The 19386-nt window shown below is 35.5% G+C and overlaps 1 protein-coding gene and 1 long non-coding RNA gene across 6 annotated transcripts in view; one reads left to right on the forward strand and one right to left on the reverse strand.

Moving 5' to 3' along the window:
• LOC141459131 (nephrin-like) overlaps positions 1-19386 on the forward strand; it is a 360600-nt gene that overhangs the window by 94328 nt on the left and 246886 nt on the right. The gene's annotated exons all lie outside the window — the stretch shown is intronic.
• Positions 10636-18693, reverse strand: LOC141459578 (uncharacterized). The gene is made up of 2 exons (XR_012461516.1): positions 17680-18693; positions 10636-17485 (listed from the first exon to the last, which is right to left on the reverse strand). It is a non-coding gene; the product is annotated as an uncharacterized lncRNA (long non-coding RNA).

The raw sequence follows: 19386 nt of genomic DNA on the forward strand, positions 1-19386 counted from the left end.
GCCAAATCTGAAAGACAGAACTACTTTTCTATTAAATAGTATATTCCTATGAATAAATTTCTTTCATCATATAATCGCCATTTATGGCGGTTATAATGAGGTGAATAAATTTTGGAATATAATGAAAACCGGACAGTCTTTTGTTATTTGTATAAAAAACGCGTTTTTTTTTTTTTTATAGACATTTCAAAGTAGTAATAATTTATGTGAAAGTAGAGCGAGTACCAATCGAGGACTGTGGCTGACAGCTCGAAGGACAGCGTCTGTAAGAGAGCCACATATTCTGATCATGTATGACCACCCGCATGGAATACTTATCCAGGTGAGTTATCCGATATCAACTCTGCATTACACAACCCTAGCAATGCTACATGCTGATTCAATCGCTACAGTATTCGGTGTGCCTAAGAAGGGCATTGTCAATACTACATCACTCGCAAAATATAAATCAATTCGAGACCGGACTATCATCAGCTGCTCTCACGATGCTCCATGTGAAGAATTATGTACAATAGATAAGATCGTTAGCTGGGTATCTGATGCTCTCGAAAGTATTCTAGGTCATCTGTTCTAAATGATTTCTTCTAGTCTGAGCAGAATATTGCATTCTACTCCATCACCTTCTATGAGGCAAACGCTTCCTCTGCCCTCACTGAATCTACTAAGAATTCTAGGATTGTCCTGGATCTTTAGTAAGTAGTCCAGAACTTTAATTGTACTTCTGAACTAGAAGATTGCATTCATTCTTAGTTCAGGTATGAAGTCTAGGTCATAAGCGTCTATTGACGGCGACTAAACAATATTCGTAACAACTTTGTAGAGGACCTCAGTGTCTAAATGCATTCTGCGCTTACCTTTAGCTATCATGTGAGAAATATTTTAATAGTTTTAAAATGCTGGAGTTCATCTTTACCGCCTTCAGAAATTCCTTAAGTGTTTTAAGGCTATATTTATGTTACATTTGGTCCGCCCACGCCTTGAATTTGCTTCTCCAGTTTGGACTTCATATTATAAGGCTCAAGTATACAATGTAGGACGAGTACAGCTTCAGTTTCTAAAAACGATTTCCAAGATGAACGGTTTAACATCTGATAGAGTTGATTCTGATGTGTTAGATTCCCTAAATTTTTGGCAAATCTTTCGTCTAGAAGGCCATTAGCAGACCTTATGTTCCTATTCAAATCTATTAATTATCGTATAGATTGTTTTAAGTTGCTCCAATCAATTGATTTCCAATTCCCAGCAACTAATCTCTTTTTCCTAAAACTGCTAGCGGGAACAGTATTGCGAATGAGAATGATATTTTTCAGCCCGCATTGAATAAATCTATAAAGTATGTTACTTTAGACAAACTGATAACAAAATTCCACATTAGTTTTTTGTTGAGATGTATAAAAATTCATTTCCGTAAGTACAATTAGTATAATTCAATTAGTTTAATTTAGTTTTCTAAATGGAAATTACTTAACATTATTATCTATAAAATTATTATAAATAATAATAATGAAATTATTGAGAATGAGAAAATATTTACGTAAATATAAATTTTGGTTTAAATAAAAAAATACACTACTTGTTCCAATGTAGTCATAATCGTATTAATTTCATGTTTACGAAGTTGATATTTCGTGTAATTGGGTTTCCTGCCCATAGGTTTAAATATATATATTTTTAAGCTTAACCAAACCATTATTAGTGAAGCCAAAATATTTGAAATTCAACACGATTTATGAATTATTCTGATTAACTCTGAAGATATGAAGGAGTGTGGGAAATTTAATTCATAACAAGAAGCTTAAACAGCAATTGTGGTCTCTTCACTTGTTTAGAGGTTAACAGGTTTCTGGTTTCCATGTGGTGGGGTGTTACTTGTTTAGGGAAATCGGTATACCACTTCTTAGGTCTCAAATACCACAAACTTCTTGTATAAATAACCAAATATTAAACATACCTCCACTCTATCATAGGTCTGTGTCAGTCTGTGGTATGTGGGATTCTTCTGAATACCCAGTTGGTTTCTCCTAAATTCCCATAATTCTGTGATTTTCCATCTACCACTAAGTGTCGCATTTCATTTTAAATTTGTACAGTTCAAATTACATAACCACGAAACTTCATAAACCCAATACAGAGTGCGCACAAATTCCAATTTATCTTCTAATACTTAATGTTCAGTGGAAATACAAGACTGCAGAATTTGTTGCGTTATTGAGGGCTTTGATCACTGCTTTATTTGATGAATAGTTAGCTCAGGGTGCTACAAAACTACATAAGTTTACTTAAAAAAAAAAAAATAATAAGCTGAAGCTGGAAATCGCATCATTAAAGGCTCTAAATATTAAAGCAGACTGCAGAATAGAGGAATTAGATTTAACTTCTTGAAATTATTTAATTTTTATAGGAATGAATAAGTCTTTTGCGGCAGACCTCGACTCTACCAATTGGTAACTTCTGTCGAAGTTAGTTGAGAATTGATGTTTCTTTGGAACATTTCAATGTTATATTTCCTTGGCTTTTCTTCAGTAGGGACGGGAGGTCTGACTGTCCCACAGACCCTTGGTGACCGAACTATCATCCATATCGCTGCGGCAAAATTCTTAATGTCTGTAGTGACATCCACAGTAAAGGTTGATGCCAGCATATTGGATGAATAAACGGGCCAGTCTCCGCTCCTAATTCGAATCACGGATGCTATAAATTCAGACTTGTGGACTGAACTGGGTACTTCAATTGGCTAATGGTCACTTAGGTAGAGTTCTAGCTCAATAGCTCTGAAATTTCCTGGATACACTTTAGAATGGGTTAGGGCAACTTTGTCCAGTCACATTAAGCTATTATTGTCAATAATCTGTCCAGCGACCTGCCTTGCGTATCACTTGAGAATTAAAGTTTCCCATAATCTAAACTAATACGGGCATCTGAGATAGCAGTTTGCCCCTCCTGTTGGAAATATCTGGTAAGTGTAGACTAATGTGGGTGATCTGCAGCGCTGTCGTTAGGCGAACGGCCACAGTTTGAATATTAGTATTTAAAGTGAGCCGCCTGCTGGAGATGTCCTGTATATTGACGGGAAGACTGCCGTGTGCACTCTTCCTAGAATAGGCTGCACCTTCTTAGAGTAAGTGCCATATCCAGGGCTACGTATAAAATGCACCGGACGTAATTTATTTTCGTGAAGGCGTCAAGGAGTTAGAATTCCGCTACGATACGACGTAATCCTTGCTTGTTCCTGTGGCCTTAATAGTAGCAGTCATCTAATGAAACCTAAGTAACCACACATCGCAGGAGCTCTCCTAAACAGTTAAAACTTCCGTTAACGTATTTTCCATACTGAAAATTATGCATCATAAATAAATTTAAATACCGCAAAATATTGATTCCAAATTCATCATTATTTCTTTTATTAAATTAATGAAATTCCCGAGATGCAATTTTTGCACTTATAACATTATCATTTAAAGCATTTTTTATGTCTTCTTAATGTATTAAACGTTTTATGCAATGAGTAAAAGTTCTTTACGCATTGCATATTTCGGTTGAAAGTGTGAAAGAAGAGTGAAGTTTAATTGAGAAAAAGGTATTCATTGTTTTGACACATATATCTGTTGATTAATTTGATGTTGAAAAGCATTAGCCATCACCGACCATACCGCAATCTTTTGATTAAATTGATTCTTTGTAATTTCCATTAATTCATAAGCAGACAGCACAGAAGATACACCAACCTTATAACAATTTAAAAAAAATTTATTGTCAATAATCCCTGAAGATGACCTAGGCCCCTAGGTCCAAAGCTTGGCAATAAAATAATCATGACTGAATTGGCATTATTCTTTCTTACCTGGATTAATAAATCTGTCACCAAAATCAATGGGCAATACTACATTTTTTTGTCCAGTTACTGCGTAGTTTTATGCAAATCTTCCTTAACATTGTTTGCATCTACAAGAAGCTGACTGCACTGCAGTACTAATGTTTCAAAAATCTGGGGTTTGTAGAACATTGAAAACTTTAGTAAGAGGAGATGTGCAAGTGCTCTCTAGTTTCTTTTTTTTTTTTTTTTTTTAAATTGAATGAAGTCATTTTTTATTGAACAATCCATTATAAAATAAAAGTATTTTTCTAAAGGATCTTTTGACTCAATGTGCTTTGCGAAGTCAATAAATGCATTACAAGGGTTTTAGTCGAGGGAAATTGCTTGCGTAAAATATACAAACAAGCCCGCCTTCTTTCTTTGCATCACAATAATATCGTCTTTTCTTTCTGCACAAAAATAAAACAGCATTATGTTAATTTTAAACTCACTTTGTTTGGCTTGATTTATATAGGATAAACCCATGGGTTTTGCTTTAATTTTTTGCAGCGGATTGACCGAGCAAAAATGAAAGGGTTTCCCAAGGGGGAAGTCCCTTTACCAATGTGTGTGTTCACCAACCATCTGAAAGCAATAAGAAGGAAGCAATAAGTATGCGAGGAGAGATTCTGTACATAACCTAAAACTCAAAGACCCAGTTTTATCACGTAAATCAAATCTCAATAGAAAAGTAGAATGAGTTAATTAGTTAGTTCTTAGAGGACGTTCTTAGCGTCTACAAAGCCCTGAAATGCAAAGCATTGTAGAATGTGAACCAAAAAAATGTAAAGCACTCAAACTTTATCACTTTATATCTCCTTCAAAAATTGAGCTAGAAAGCGGGAATTCTGCATAATTGCAATTGCAAATGAGTTTTATAATTGTTCATAATTTTGCAGAAATTAAACCAATAGGATAGGTGGTACAGCAATTCGAAATATGATAGAAATATAAAGCACCCAAACTTTATCACCTTATACCTCCTTCATATATATATATACAGGGAGAAAGCTGGAATTTTGCACAATAGTAAAGGTAAATGAGTAAATATGTAACTATAAATGTACATATTTTCAGAAAGTTACAGTGTAACTTTATGTTTGGTAAATTTTGTTTCCAAAAAAAAAAAAAACGATTCGCAGGTGAACGTTGATCCAAATGCGCTCACAACTGTTTGTTCCAGATTTCTCATATCAGAAAATTGTTCTTGACATAAGTGTTATAAAAATCTATTTTTGATTGCGAGGTTCCAAAAATGTGTTTTAGTTCATTATTACTTCGTAAGTCAGTCACTTCCAATTGGAGATAATAAGCAAATTTTATAAAATTAGGATGAATCTCCAGGCCCATAAAGTTATGGCGGGCCGCATGTGCCCCGCAGGCTACGAATTGGCCTCCCCTTTTGTGGAAGATGTAGTGATGTTCTCGTGTCCGCAATTCGTGGGTAACGCGGCTAATAACAAGGTAGTTTGTGGAAATAATTCTCTCTGTTCTTAACTAATAATTCTAATACATTTTAAACAATTTCTAATAAGTTTCGTCCACGTGATAATTTCATCTCTAATGACACCGATAATTAGATCTGGGGCTCCATTCCATAGCTATCCAAAGTAAACTAAGTCTAATCAGACAAGACCATCTGCCTATTGTGATACCCAATACAGTTGTAACTACTGGGTGCCACAATAGACCCTATGAGGATGGTTTGGGACCATTTGTGGCTTAGGCTCAATGGCCAACCCTCACGGATTATAAACTAATCTACAAAGGGTCCAAATTATGACCTGTTACGCTTCTATCAGAGCTTGAATTTCTTAAATTGCGCTTTAGTAAAATTTAAAGTTACATTTATATAATAATATATTCATTAAAAAACCTCAACTTTGTATACACTTTCTAAGTGATCTACCCTAAAACCTCTTCACCGGGTGCGCCACTGAGTACTTTGGTAGTAATTAATTTCCAATCGACCACTGGGCATAGAAACATTTGTGGGCAAGATGTCGGGCTCCTTAATACTCGTATTATAGTATATTTACTGACTTAAGAAAAAAGTAGAGGCAAGTTTAATTTCTTCTAAATAAAAATTATGTAAGCTAATAAACCCAAATACAATGAAGAATTTTGGAGACCTTTCTTTCTGCTGTGCCACAATCTCACAATAAAGATGAAGCCTAACCAACATTCGACCTACCAGGTCAAAAATAACACCGTCCTAATTAGTGTAATAACCCCTAGGCAGCAGTTATTAAAATACACAACAGCCATTCGTTATCAATTACCTACTTGTTTTGATAATATCACAATCTAAAAATAAGTTGACCCATGAATTTCTAATGGCATTCAATGACAGCCAATGAAGTAAAATTGGGTTCGCTTGTACCAGGCTCATTGCAAGCGGCAATTTGTAGGACAGTATTTAACAGTCGAACTTACTTTATTATAGATTCATGTACCCTGCAGCTGTTTTTGTGTAATTATATTCACAGGCTGTGCTATTGAAAAACTCGCTATCCCCAATTCGGTATTAAAGCCTTTTAGTATCGACCTCGGTGACACTGGGTGCCAGAGTGTGAATCAGTCTTAAATCGTGACTGCAGTCAGCCTAACTACTCAACTCATTACCTGTACATAGATTCGTTAATGTTGGAACTTTAATTCGAGAAAAATGTGTACCAGTATTATGTCTTATGAAAATATCTAATGTATCAGTTTTTTTTTAATCGGGTTGATTAAAAATGATTGAGATGTATAGTACTGCTTCAAAAATAGTTGAAAAAACCTTAACTAAACGCTGTTCGAAGTTATTTATCTTTACTATCTTTATCCTGAATAATCATCACGGACTTAAAACGAAATTTCAATCTTGAAACAGAAGAATATGATAGCACAAATCGCCCACATTTAATAACCAGTTAAAAGCTATTTGTAGTAATAAACTTTTAACTAATTAATTTCATGATAATTAAATTTAGTCCCTTTAATTATAATAAAATTTCCAAAATTACTTAGGTTTTTTGTTTTTAATATCATATGTTAGGACTCAAGATGCACTGTTCAAAGGCGAATGTTAAAGCACTTAGAAATCCTGAATACGGGTAAGAGAAGTCAGTTCAGATCGATTGGGATAAGTAATCAACAAATTTAATTATGTTTGTTCCGCACGTTTCTATCTAGCTGAAATTATAACTTATGTACGAATGAAATGTTGGGTACTTGCTGATTTGTGTAACTTTTGCCTTTTATTCAACTCTTATACTTAACTTTTTAAACTGGAGTATTTCTTTTAAGGTATCAACATTAATCATTGATACTTGGGCCATAATTATTTAAATGTTTAACTTGCAACGGTCGGCCTAAGGTTTCAATTTTCCATCTTTTTTATGGAGAATCTGGTGTCTTCGTTCCAAATATGATCGCAGAATAACTACGAACATTGGACATAATTTAGGATGTTTGAACACTAATTAGATTCCGTTGGGATTGGCCAGTCAGCGTACGCCACAAAGGGTCCTAAAGCAACCCACAGGATATAGTGTGGCAGCCGCCAGTTAAAGCACCTGTTGGATGACACAATAGACAGATATCCTGTTTGTTTGATTAGACCTGACAATTTGGAATTGGTATTTTGGGTACACCTTGAAAGCTGCTGCAGTTGGAAGTTTTCATTCCGCAGAGATTCAAACTTTGAGCCACAATTTGTGCAGCTAAAGCCCTCCACACTGGCCCAATACGTCTTCTCTTCAGCCTTATTTTTTTTGTCCCAGACAAAGCCTATATAGACTGTCCATTAACTCATACAATGTTTCATTCTGTGTCCAGGCAAATTGTTTTCCTTATGGGCAGCCCCTCCTAGTTCGAATAGTTCTGTATTAAACTTAGCCGTGGCCTAATAACGAACGTTCTAAATATATCAACATAACTTACTTGCTTCATAATAAACTGTAATTTAATATATTTTTGGGTAAGTACTTAAAATATCCTTGAAAATAGTACGAGAAATGGTGTAGCTGATCGCACCAGATTTACCTAGAAAGGTGTAAGTTGGTGACGTATGGTATGTTGAAGGCGGCAGGAGACATGCAGTTTGGTGGGACAGATATTAATCTAGCAGAAAGCTGGCCAGAGTCCTGGATGGACATAAATCATCCTTCCGGTTGTGGTCATTGCTGCAACGTCTTCCTGTCACAGCTCTAATAATATTATAATTTATTTCTGTGTACAAAGTAGTCGCAGAGTGTTGGAATTATAATGTACAAGTTGTACAATTACAGTATATATGTGCCAAATAGAAGAGTAAAACTTGAACGAATCCGAATGCTAATAAAAATAAAATAATTTTAAGAAGTACAAATCGATTGGAAATTAGCTGCAGAACAAAAATACATAAAAAATAAACAGCAAAGTTACATCCAATCACCTATTGAAATAAACTGAATACAAATCAGAATGCACATCTACAAATTAAAAACTTTCTGTTTAATTTTCCTTTCTTATTTTTATTTATTTTTTTAATAGAATGCCTCGAGAATTGCAACAAAAATACAAGTTAAATAAAATAAAGTGTAAATACTATATCCTAATGAGGACTAAATTAAGTATTCGGTTAAGGCTACTTTGTCACAATGAAAATATACTATTTATTGAATGACTATCTTTATTAAATGACTGTACATTATAATAATGACAGTTCCAATTAGTTAATCATTTGACTGACACAGCCTATTTCAAGTTCTGAAAAAGAGGTATTTTTTTTAAATCTGAAAACTTTAGACAGAAAAACTCTTGCCGGAAATTCATTGTAAAAGCAACAGGAAAAAAACTTAACCGTCTTAACTCCTCAGATTGAGAAGAATAGGGGAAGGAAACGGAGCGTGTGGTAAAGGATGTTGCAGGAAAGATATGATTGCAAAATTCTATCATCTTAGCAGAATGAAGCTAGAGGTTAAATCTAGTGTCTAGAATCCCTAGTCAGAAGTATGTGGGAACACTTATTACTATTTAAAGAGTCTACCAAAGTTGATGTGACCAATGTCTTCAACAACCGTAAGATTCTTTTTTATTTTAGTATTATTATTATTACTTGTTTTATAAACGTGTAGATATTAACTGGGAGGTCAGAATAAATGCATAAATTAAAATGAATTATATAAAGCGTAAAAAAACTTCACAATCACTAGTAATCAAAGAATATTAAATTAAAAAAAAGATTAATCTGGGACAAAACACAATGGTAATAATGAACAAATAAAGTCGAAATTGGAAATAAACATAAATAAATGATTAAAAATACAGAAATTCTGGAAATCATTGCTCCAGACAAAAAGAGCGTAATTTACAAATATAATAAAAATAGATATAAATATTCCTCTTCGATTTTTAATATCAATTACGCTGAACTGTGATTTGTTAGCAATATTATTTTACTGAAACTGGCCAAGAAACATTGGTATGAGCTTTTGAAATGCATAAATATCCCTCGTTTTGATTTTATTCACCAGGTAATAAAATGTTATTTGAATAAACTCGTAATTTTATGAAAGCCTTGGCGTTTTCACTCACGGGTTTTGTTTTAATTCACCTGATGAATCACAGTTTCGATTTGTTCAACCAAAAAATGCGTACATTCCATTAAGTGTTTTCCACATTCCAGTCTTTAAAGATTAAACCTTTGAATGTATTCTACAAGATTGATAGCAACACTGTACCTCTGTTTTTGTGGTTGAAAGCTTTAAATTACGAGATGCACTTTAAATAATTAGCAAACACAGTGGTTCTATTCATTGCTAAATTTCCAAGTACTGTCCTGAATCCAATGTCTAGTCGAAAATAGGTTATAAAATTCAAACAGATTTTTATTATTAGCTGCTGATGTTTAGGGGTCTTCAAATTCAATGTTTACAGCCATCTGCGTGTATTAAATTAAGGTTTACTAAGAATAGGAAGAAACTAAATTTTTTCTTCCTATTGGAGTAATGAATCAGTCACCGAAAACAATGAACAATGTTTACTAAGAATATTATTAGAAACCTCCGAATTACTTTAAATTTGGTATGACTTCTGTTTGTGAATGTAGTTGTTGAATGTTAGCAGTGTAAAAAAGTTGTCTAATTCTCTCCAGATATTTTGTTTATTTCTAATGTTGCAGGTAAGTTAAAGTGTCCAGGTTTGGACTTGAGGAGTGGATTTTTAAATTTGCTCGTAAGTACCGTAAGGAAGATTAGATCTTGCCGAACAGAGACCACTATTGCCGAATGGGTATGATGAATGTTAACGAAACCATTTAGTTGGAGTAGGAAATGTGATTCAATGATGGTATAGATTTTGAATGTTTTGTAAGGCTGGTACAGTCCACTTTATGCTACCTACCAAATCGCGTGTCTTACATCTCTCGCAAGTTAATATTTCTCAGTTAATAAATGATATTATGTTAGAGAATTTCATTATTTAATTTCACAAAAACTACAATCAGTCAGTAAGAAACGAACATTACTGAAGTTCCTGAGACTTACATTTTTTTTTTTTTGGTTCTCAGGGTTATGGTGTATAAAATAAAATACACTTTTACTTTTACAAACAAAATTGTTTTTACAAGCAGTCTATTTATTTTGGAATGATTACAAAAAATAAATTATTTCTTACAAAATGTCTTCAAAACAAATTAAATACAACAAAAAACAAATGTTAATATAAAAATTAACCAAAAACGTACTTATTTCTCTTTGAAAACACAGTTTAATTTAACAGAATTAAAGAAAAAATATTGGGTTGTCCGGAAAATAAAGCAGGATTATGGTTTAAAAATAATAAAAATAAAAATTAATGATTTATAACTGTTTTTATTAATCAAAATAGTCTCCATTACTTTCTATACATTTCTGCCAACGTGTGGGTAACTTTTCCATACCCTCTGTATAGAATTTGGAATCCTTAGAATTTAAATTCAGAAAATGCATTTTCTAATGTTCTTTGGTCAATAATTTTTTTATTTTGTAAACAGCGGTCTAGGTGTCAAAAAAAATGGTGACCAGTAGGCGAGAAGTCCGGTGAGTAGAGCGGGTGTAACAGTCTCTTAGCCAAACTCCAACAATTTTCGGCTTGTCAAACGTGAAATACTATGTGGCCGAGCGTTTTCATGCAACAGAATGGACCCCTTTCGATTGACTAAAGATGGCTTCATTATTGCCAATTTATGATGCATTACGTCAATTTGGATTCAATACGATTCGGCATTGACGGTTTCGCCAGGATTCAAAAAGCTTTAATGAATCAGACCAAATGAAGCCCACCAAACAGTAAACACCACCTTTTTTTTTGATGATTTAGGGGCTTTGGAAAATGTCCTGCTGCTTCTCCTTTGTCAAGCCACTGTCCAGAGCATCTGCTGTTGTAGAGGATCCACTTTTCATCGCAAATCACAATTCTGGATAGAAAAGGATCGCTGTTGTTTCGGCAAAGAAATGCAGCACAAATTTCATACCGCTGATCTTTTTGGCGGTCGTTTAATGTGTGAGGAACCCAACTTTCAAGCTTTTTCACCTTCCCAATCGCCTTGAGATGATCATCGACGGTTGATTTGCTGACTTCGAGTTTCCCTGCCAGTTCTCGATCAGTTGTTCTGAGATTTTCTTCCACTTCAGAGAACATCGTCATCAAGAGCAGAACTTCTTCCACGGCCTTCTTTGTCTACAAGGCTCAAGTCTCCCTCTCGAAATCTCTGGAACCACCGTTGAACAGAGCACTCACTTATATGCCTTCGCCCCTAGACATCGTTGATATGTATTTCTGGCCGTTTGGGCCTCGTTCCGGCCGAGTTTGAACTCGAAAAAACAAAATTACGCGAAAATCACGCTTTGACATCTTAGTAAAGACTGAATTATTTCCAAGTAGCAAGAAGTTACAGAGGTAAACAAACACTTTTGTTTGAAAGAGGATTAATAAGTGTTTACAGTTATAAAAGTCAAAAGTCCAACAAACATAAAACAGTTTACTATCTGGTGGGGCATTTTAAAGAAAAAAAAAAATCCTGCATTATTTTCCGGACAACCCAATAGTAACTACCATTTGATTTAATCAATGTGTATTTGATTGGCTCACAGTAAATGTCGCTCTAGATTTCTTTTTTACTTCTCTTTGAAGGTAAATATTTCCTGTTTTAAACTAACAGTAAGCTTTAGAGTAAAGAAATCATATTTGCTTGCAAGATGAAAAACTGTATTGAATAGTAGTGTGTAAGAATCAACAGCATGTTTTAGTGTGTATGTTATTGTCTATATTGCGATTCAGTCAAAATGAGATTGTATAGTGCATTTGCCAGGAGACCGGAGATGATTTACTTTTGTGATGAACACTAATTTGCCTCTATTTAGAAGTAATTAAATGGGGAGTGATTATGGGACGCTACTTAACAACTTCTGTTGCTAATTAAGCCGTTCTCTAGTCTCTGTAGTTACTTGCCTGCATAGAAAATATAAATTACAATAATAAATACAAAAGGAGGTTTGTCGATTGGACCTCTACGGTAGTACCTACTGCACTATGTCAACTTCTTGTCCAGTCCACAGATGGACGTCGCTCAATCATTCTTTGACTTGTACACCAAACAAACGCAAGTTCTTCAGAAAGGGTGGACTTTTCGCTACCTCTTACTACTCAACTTGTAAGAAACGTTCTTGACGAACCTGAATTTCCTAACCATTCCATTTTCTAGAAGAGTTCCAGTGAGGGAAGCGAGACGATCAGAGTTGTCCACTCTCTGCTAATACCCCCGTTTTTTCTCCCCTCTACTACTCCTCTGAGGGTGGCTACCTCTGTGAGCCTTAAAAAGGTTGAACATTTTCTACAAACTGGATGAGTGTACACAGTTTGCCGAGATTTAGTTAGTGAGTCCACACTGAACTGGACTACAGAATGTATTCACCGACACCTAATTGGCAGTTGGACGGAAAGCCCGCTTGAAAAAAAAGGCAATTACTTTACAGTATATAGTCATATGTTTTGTGAAAGAATTGAGACTATATTCAGTTTGTGAGAGCCTTTAAAAACAGTGTGTACAGGTTTTTGTTAGATTTTGAGCCCACTATTAATCAACGCTTCTTCCTCACTACTGCATAATTTTGTAGATTTATTAAGTTCACTATTTCTTGGGGGGCAGAATCAGAAAATAAATAACTTTCTACCGGAAGGGACATTAAAAAAAGCTTCCGCCTTTTGGGTAGCGTGCTTTGGTAGATATGGTAGATTTGCATGGTTAGATGCCGTCAGCAAAGTCTAGCAATAACTCACCTTTTCTAGCTTGGGCAAGGCTTGATGTGGGGCTCAGTCTAGGCCCACACTTATGTCTGTTAATAAGCTAGTATAAAGTTGGCCTCTTTCCCCCTCTCTGAATGGGTTATGTGATAGTGGACAGGTAGCTATTAGATACGGTGTGACTATAGCAGGGGTAGCTTTCTCCGACATCCCCTCAACTGAACACTACGGATCTATGACAAGCAGGGTTCTCTACAGTTAGCTTTGCTCTGGAGTACTCAACAGTTCATATAGATATCTTTTAATCTATATCCCTGTATGTATTAAAATATATGACATTTTAAAAAGGAGTGTACGAGTGAAGTTAAGGAGGCAGTGTTTGACGGCCCAGAAAGTAAAGAAATTAGAGTTTTTGTTTCTAAAAAACTTAAGGATTTTTTTGGAAACAGTTGTGTTGGTAGTTGCGATACATAGATTGTCAATTTGCAGTTTTGTTTTTTTTTGATTTGTGGATAAAATCAAAGCATTGGAAAGGAGATTTTAGTGAACTATAATCTAAAGGTTTTAACAAGAAACTCTGGCACAACTGGTAGTAGACATTTTCGATCACGGCACATTTATTTGCGAATAAGAAGAATGATTAAGTATAGAAAGCAATAACAAATGTGAAATGATAGTCGTACGAATCTCAAATAGATGAATATAGTTACTAAATAGACATCCAAGATGATAAGTAAAATCAGTTGGCTCTTCAATTAAACAACATAAACACAATTTCGACTTCTAAAATGTGACCATACTAGACTGGGAAAAAACTATTACAAACGAAATTTTCTTGAAGTGTGCCACATAATAAAACAAAATAATACAGTCAACTATAGGACAGACACGTCTAATTTAGCTACATGTTATAACTTTATCAGTAAGAAATAAAAATTATATTTTCCAATTATAGGTAATGTATTACACAATCAATAGCTTAACAATTATTGCTGTATCTTGGTTCAATTTGCTATATTGAATTTATATATTGATCATTTGGTTTGTCTGTACTCTTCTCAATTAAGTAAGTGTTGGTTTATGGTTTTTCCTATGTTGTCATTGATGTATTAAAATTTTTCCGAATTCTAGCATATGAACCGCCAAAGCTTTAAGCTTATATGTTAAAATTTCTAGTCTAGTCTCTTGTCAAAACAAACATTGTTATTATTCCATTGTATTTGTCTAATCACTTTATAGTATTATCTAGTCATTAACAGAATAAGCCATGTAAGTACCGTTAAATCTGGGTATATACTCCATTCTATGGTTCTTACTTTTTCTGTAACTCTACCAACCCGCATAGCCACGCAAGTTCTAATGGTTCTAATTTTTTCATCATCATTATTATTATTTTTTGAAAAGGTGCGTGCGCAACATCGAAAGTCCTTTGCACCTAAACTATATTAGAGAATAGACACTTTACTATACAACCTAATCTACACTAACATATGTTATAATCTAGTCAAAACTGACCAATTGATTGCCCTAACCCTTCTTTCCTTCTAACCTAACCAATGTTAGGGTAGAGTACTAGATATTCTTCGCACCCCATACAGGTCTAACCTGAATTTTAAAATCATCTATTTACACAAATTTTATACACCCGCTCATACACTCATCCTAAGTACATTCGACCTAATAAATACATACATCCCAATAAATACATTCACCCTAATAATTAAATTCATCCTAATAAATTCATATATACTAATAAATTCATTCATTTTAATAATTACATTCAACCTAATAAATACAAACATCCTAATAATTACATCCATCCTACTAAATACATACATACTAATAAATACATTCATCCTAGTAAATACATTCCTATATATACATTGAGTGGAGTACTCTATATTCCTCTCACTCATTTACAATCCTAAACCTATTTACATTCACGCAACCCATTCATACGCGTGCCAGGGTGCCAATCCCGACACAGATCCACCCGTCCTACAAAGCAGTGACTCCCGACAAAAAGTGCAGTAAAGAAGTCCTGAGGAACAAGAAGACAGATGAGTTTCATTTATTATAGTTTTTAATAAGATGTATTTATATTCCTGAGTTTCAATATTCTAATTGGTGTATTATTTATTTGTAATTTTCAGGCCAAGAAGAATCAAATTCGCAGGAAAACCACAGTAAAAAAACAAATGAAACTGAGAGCAAAAACACAAAACCTTCTCGGGCAAGAGCTCGTACCAAACTCCCCATTGCTGATATATTTTGGGCCTGCCGGGGCTTTCACCCAGATCAAATACGACCAGCTAGACCGTCTACAGAAAAATGGAAAGCGCTTGGCCGACCTTATCACCGAAATCAAAGAAATGTCCTTCGCTCTGAGATTCAAATATTCAGAAAGAGAAATTGTGGATAATGTATTGGAGGGCTTACATCCAAGCGAGAGGGCACGTTTAGTTTTCGCTCAACGATTTTCAAATTTCCATGAATTGGACGAGCTGTATATTCTTACACAGAATATACAGTTTGCAGATACTGAAAGGGAAACCCGTCTCAGTTTCAATTCTACGCGAAGAGGGTCTCAATCTATTGCCCAACAAGTGAAATAGTCCCAAAGAAACAGTAAAAATAGAAGGTTCAGACGTTTTGATTGTGAGGAAGAGAATCATATTCGTCCAAGTAGTACAAAAGTAAGTGCGACAGGGAGTGTTTCAAAAAACGAGTTAAGGTGGCGTTGTGCACCCTCAGTCTTTGGGTATTCTTTTGTTGTAAAAGAATACCGGAGGATTGAGGGTCAACGTTCGGAAGACCAAGGCTGAAACAAGGAAAAGAAATAGAAGTAAAAATGATAAGAAAATATCAGCAATGACATCTACAGGGAACAAGTCGCCAGTCATTCTAGCGGAATTCGGAAAGTGCAGCTATTTGGCGTTAGCTGACTCCGGTTCAGCTAGAAATATAAACTCTTCAGAAGTTTTTGAGGTCCACCAACAAAATCGACATATCAAGAGCTGTGCCACATCTGATATACAATGATACACTGCTACAGAACAACCGTTGGTAATTAGAAAGGAGATCGAGGTGAAAATGAAGATTCAGGGGTTTTCTTGGGAGTTTCAAGTTTTTGGGTGCGTTGCAGCTAAATGTGTCCGCTATCCTGGGAGCGGATTTCATTAGCCGTAAAGGTCTTATTTTAGATATCCCACAGAGTTTAGGTTATTTTAAATTCCCAAAAAACTCAATAAGGCATTTTACAGAGTGCTTACGATCTACGAACTCTACATTTATGGAGGTCTAAGATGAAAAAGAAAAGGGCGGGCAGCTTAACATAGAGCATTTGAAAGGCAGAGAGTTAACGTTTACAGCTCTAGTGACATTGGTACCCTTAGTTGAGAAAATTAAGAAACTTTTTACATTAAGAAAATTTATTTGCCATAAAAATGACTAAAACCATGATATCGCGACTGATGAGATGGGTATTTGGTACATTGCATCCGGCCTATGCTTCATATAAAGCTGTCAGAACAAAAGATATAACAGAATATTTGAAATGGATGATGTATTGGATAGTAATCGCCCTGTACACTTGCGCCGAAACTTTCACTGATGTTTTCTTCAGCTTTTGGTTCCCTTTCTACTACGAGATGAAAGTGGCCCTGGTCCTCTGACTGTTCCCTCTAGCCACTAAAGGATCTGGGTTTCTTTACGGGAACTTCGTCCACCCAGCCCTGCAAAGAAGAGAATCTGAGATCGACGAGATGCTAAGCCATGCCAAGGAGAAGGGCTACAACACAGTGCTCAGTATCGGTTCCAAGGGAGTCACCTCCACCTTTGTCCACCTGCAGACCACTGTGCGGGGAGGAGCGGTCTTGCAGAACATATAAAAAAAATTTACAGTTTAACAGATTTGTCCCCAAATGTTATGTCTGCATACAATTCTGATACTGGCTAATGTGCGTACAGGACATAAGTAAGTAACGTAATCAACCAGAAATAAAGGAATGCTGGGATATAAACGAATTTATAAAAACTTTTATGAACGCAATAGACTTCAATCGTTTTTTAGTGAAAACTGCAAATTGAAAATCTAGGCTTAAATTGTCTAAGTAATAAGGAAAAGTAATTGTGTAAAAGAATGAGAGAATAGGTGGCATGTGACGATTCAGTCATGGAATGTTGCTTTTGCATTAATAACGTAGGAAGCCATATTGGAAAGCTATTAAAATTGATTAAAAGTTCTATGTATAAAATAAATCTTGAATATAAAATCGAAAGGTGAAATTGAGCTGCAATTGGAGGAAGCACACTGGAGAATATACGCTGGCGTCCAGATTGTCCTGATAGGTCTCTGCTGATTCCAAGCAAAGCCATCTGAATCTGCAAAAATAATTTTTATCACAGGGAATTATAATTACAATTTTAATACCAAACATCACTAGGCCTAGAAACATTATATTCCATCGTATCAACAAATGTAATTCATCAATCTACGAGATATAGACTAGAAAACACAGTTTTGTCATTTGACAGAACTATGACTTATATTCGGCACTGTAAAATTCTCAACTAACCTGTAAACAATCATTCTGGCGATAAAACTTTTCTCTCTTCCAGCAGAACCATTTGTCCTCTACTGGGCGCAGACCTGATCTGGTGTGCTCACTCATTCTCCTCCCCGCATGGCGGTCTGCACTGAAAGATGCGTAGGTAACTCCCTTGGAACCGATACTGAGCACTGTGTTGTAGCCCTTCTCCTTGGCATGGCTTAGCATCTCGTCGATCTCAGATTCTCTTCTTTGCAGGGCTGGGTGGACGAAGTTCCCGTAAAGAAACCCAGATCCTTTAGTGGCTAGAGGGAACAGTCAGAGGACCAGGGCCACTTTCATCTCGTAGTAGAAAGGGAACCAAAAGCTGAAGAAAACATCAGTGAAAGTTTCGGCGCAAGTGTACAGGGCGATTACTATCCAATACATCATCCATTTCAAATATTCTGTTATATCTTTTGTTCTGACAGCTTTATATGAGGCATAGGCCGGATGCAATGTACCAAATACCCATCTCATCGGTCGCGATATCATGGTTTTAGTCATTTTTATGGCAAATAAATTTTCCTAATGTAAAAAGTTTCTTAATTTTCTCAACTAAGGGTACCAATGTCACTAGAGCTGTAAACGTTAACTCTCTGCCTTTCAAATGCTCTATGTTAAGCTGCCCGCCCTTTTCTTTTTCATCTTAGACCTCCATAAATGTAGAGTTCGTAGATCGTAAGCACTCTGTAAAATGCCTTATTGAGTTTTTTGGGAATTTAAAATAACCTAAACTCTGTGGGATATCTAAAATAAGACCTTTACGGCTAATGAAATCCGCTCCCAGGATAGCGGACACATTTAGCTGCAACGCACCCAAAAACTTGAAACTCCCAAGAAAACCCCTGAATCTTCATTTTCACCTCGATCTCCTTTCTAATTACCAACGGTTGTTCTGTAGCAGTGTATCATTGTATATCAGATGTGGCACAGCTCTTGATATGTCGATTTTGTTGGTGGACCTCAAAAACTTCTGAAGAGTTTATATTTCTAGCTGAACCGGAGTCAGCTAACGCCAAATAGCTGCACTTTCCGAATTCCGCTAGAATGACTGGCGACTTGTTCCCTGTAGATGTCATTGCTGATATTTTCTTATCATTTTTACTTCTATTTCTTTTCCTTGTTTCAGCCTTGGTCTTCCGAACGTTGACCCTCAATCCTCCGGTATTCTTTTACAACAAAAGAATACCCAAAGACTGAGGGTGCACAACGCCACCTTAACTCGTTTTTTAAAACACTCCCTGTCGCACTTACTTTTGTACTACTTGGACGAATATGATTCTCTTCCTCACAATCAAAACGTCTGAACCTTCTATTTTTACTGTTTCTTTGGGACTATTTCACTTGTTGGGCAATAGATTGAGACCCTCTTCGCGTAGAATTGAAACTGAGACGGGTTTCCCTTTCAGTATCTGCAAACTGTATATTCTGTGAAAGAATATACAGCTCGTCCAATTCATGGAAATTTGAAAATCGTTGAGCGAAAACTAAACGTGCCCTCTCGCTTGGATTTAAGCCCTCCAATACATTATCCACAATTTCTCTTTCTGAATATTTGAATCTCAGAGCGAAGGACATTTCTTTGATTTCGGTGATAAGGTCGGCCAAGCGCTTTCCATTTTTCTGTAGACGGTCTAGCTGGTCGTATTTGATCTGGGTGAAAGCCCCGGCAGGCCCAAAATGTATCAGCAA

Source organism: Rhodnius prolixus, unplaced genomic scaffold, assembly GCF_049639745.1.
Source record: "Rhodnius prolixus isolate KJV_2025 unplaced genomic scaffold, Rpr scaffold_11, whole genome shotgun sequence".
Classification (NCBI taxonomy): Eukaryota; Metazoa; Arthropoda; class Insecta; order Hemiptera; family Reduviidae; genus Rhodnius; species Rhodnius prolixus.